This window comes from Protopterus annectens, chromosome 8.part0 (assembly GCF_019279795.1).
Source record: "Protopterus annectens isolate FY-2018-M chromosome 8.part0, PAN1.0, whole genome shotgun sequence".
NCBI lineage: Eukaryota > Metazoa > Chordata > Ceratodontiformes > Protopteridae > Protopterus > Protopterus annectens.
In genome coordinates, this window is record NC_056741.1 from 940498505 (window position 1) to 940501219 (window position 2715).

At 36.3% G+C, this 2715-nt stretch overlaps 1 protein-coding gene across 2 annotated transcripts in view; it reads right to left on the bottom strand.

Annotated features, from left to right (window-relative positions):
* LOC122809167 (phospholemman-like) overlaps window positions 1-1881 on the bottom strand; it is a 935896-nt gene extending 934015 nt beyond the window's left edge. The window contains exon 1 of one of the 2 annotated variants that reach the window (XM_044080456.1): window positions 1626-1881. The gene's annotated coding sequence lies outside the window, so the exon portion shown is untranslated. The remainder of the gene's footprint in view (window positions 1-1625) is intronic. The other variant, XM_044080455.1, reaches the window with a different exon arrangement.
* Window positions 1882-2715: the final 834 nt, after the last annotated feature.

The following is a 2715-nucleotide window of genomic DNA, read 5'->3' on the forward strand; positions in this document are numbered from 1 at the left end:
ATGTATACTGAAGCTACATATAAAGAAATGCTGACTGAGTACAAAATAATGTTAAAGAAATCCTGCTATTCTAACAATGTACATGCCACGGAATCACAATAAGATTCTACTATGGGTTACCTTAAAAAGGTAGCAATGTTACTGTACATATAAAGTTCAAATTCTATGGTTTATTCTGTTGTGTTAGAATAACATGCTTATTATAGAAACACACCTGACCAGTTAGAAACAGAGCTGTCAAAAATATATCAGCAAGAATGTACATTTAAAACCTTTAGCAAAGTTTTTTTGTGTGTGTGTGTGTGTGTGTGTGTGTGTGTGTGTGTGTGTGTGTGTGTGTGTGTGTGTGTGTGTGTGTGTGAGTCTTCCAACAGCCTGTCATTTTTATTGGTTTCTCTGCCTTTTGCCTAGCAATTGCCAGAGTAGGAGATGGTTCCCCCATGACCATTAACTGGATTAAGCTGGTAATCAGAGAATATCAATAAATGAATGCACGTTTCATGTCAACTTACATCTCTGTGCTGTAATGTTATGGTTATTCTCATAGACCAAAAATGCTTATCAAATGAAATGTAAATAAATAGCCTACAGTTTCACAGTAGCTGTTTTGTTATGTGTATATTGAGATGAGGCTAGAGGTGTTGTGACTTACTTTATAGCTTAAATTTTTCTACACTTTCTATTTAAATACAGACTACTAAGCAATTTCACAGGTCAGACTATGAGAAATGCAAAGCTGCATGTAGAATTAAGAAGGACATACAACCACATTGCTAACTTTGGTTACCCAACGATAAGCCACTATGGGGGCCTACAAAGCAGCAGCTGAATTACAGTCCATGCTCCCATGCTCCTAGCACTATATAGCCAGCATGTTGCTGTCCATAAATCCACCATCTATACCTGTACAGACAACTTCATTAAATAAAACTACCCCTTTATCAAATAAGCAGTCATATAGGCAAAATTTTGTTTCGTACCTTACATAATTATTTCAGAGAGCTTAAACTGAATAATCTTAGAACTTTATTAAGTTTCATAGTGTACTTGCTATAGATATGGAACACTAAAGTGACGACTCCTGCTGCAGAATAGCTGTAGATTTTGGTTAGCTGGCAAATGTATGTCTGAAAAGTAAATCTAGACATCTGTCATAAAAGTCACATACGCTGTTTAAAAACTCTTTGGTATTATGTTACTTGATATCCAGAACTCTCTGAATCTTACTATTTCATCAAAAATAAAGTAATGAATCAGTCCTAATTATTGCCAATAAGCACAACTGTGGATTTGTTTTCCTGCACAGCTTTATAGGATATCTGTGTATTGCTGACATTTCAATCCATGCTTCTGCAAATGAGAAAGTAAACAAGTACTGCTAAACTTTCATGGAAAATCATTTCTGATGGTAACTGTCCACTCTCCCCTAACAAAAGCAATAACACAAATTCAAATTCATTATACTACATAAAAAAAAAATCCTGAAGTACTTCTAAAAATGACAAAAAGAAGAAAAAAAAAACAAGGAAGACATTCTGTGAGCATTAACAGCTGTCTCCACATCAACTCCATACTTGCATAGCAAAGAAATAACTTTGAGTGAATTAAATGGAACAAATACTTACCAGAATAACACTCTTGTTTCCAAGTCGTCAAAATGCTGGCTGACGGTTAATATAAAATGGGAAAGAACAGAATGAAAATTTAGATAAACTAGTTCCCTGTTGTTTTAAGTGGATTATATTTGTTCCTGACGGAGTTTTTGGCTGGTCTACTTGCTGTAGAAAAAAAAAGTTTCTGCTCCCTCTGCTGTGTGTTGAATGTTTGACATATGTGATAGGAGCTGTCCCCTCCCCCTCGGCTGCTCTTTCCTCCTAGTCTGGCCTAGAGTTTCTGAAAGGTGGGGGATGGGGGGCAGGATCCGAAGGAAGTTGTCAAACAATCCTAGCCTTGTAACGGTTTATTTCAAGCTCAATTTTTCCATTTCACAGTAGATAATGGTGTTACAGGCATATGTCTCCCTCAGTTGTCTACAGCTAACAGAAATTTACATTTTCAGATTTGCTGCCTTGGTTAGCTGGCTAAAATGCATGCTGAATAGCCTTATTTCCATTTTTCTTGCAGTCATTCTTTACTTTGTAAAGAATTAACTTTTCTCTTTTTTTTCCATTGCCACATTTGGTTCATAGGAGACAGATTTTTTTTTTATTCTCAAGTAAAATGTGAAATATTTAGCAGATGCTCGCTCAAACCCAAGCTAATAGTTCAGAACAGGCTTTAAAAGTTATGGAGCACTGCTATACTTTATAGTGGGCACCAACATTCAATACTAGCACCTGTGGGCATGCTCATATTTTGTAGTTAGCTGTAGAAAACAAATGTTATAGAGTTATAATATATATTCAGCTCTATATACAACCATGTGCACATCACAGCTAGGCAGTGCTGCCTTTTCAGCCTTGGGCAATAACTGGAAAGCATATATCGCCAATAGTCTATCTAGCAATCTACTGGCCATTCTCATTCATAATTAACCAGAAACTGTCTCTAGATGGACCAAATGGCAATACAATTTATTTATTGGTTTGTGTCTTTACTTAATTACTTGTTTGTCTGTTTGTTAAGCTGGAGGTTGGGCTTGTACAGGACATTTTCAGGCATTACCCTAGGCATAAAATCAACTACCAATCATTAGCGGACCGGAGTTCCGCTGTG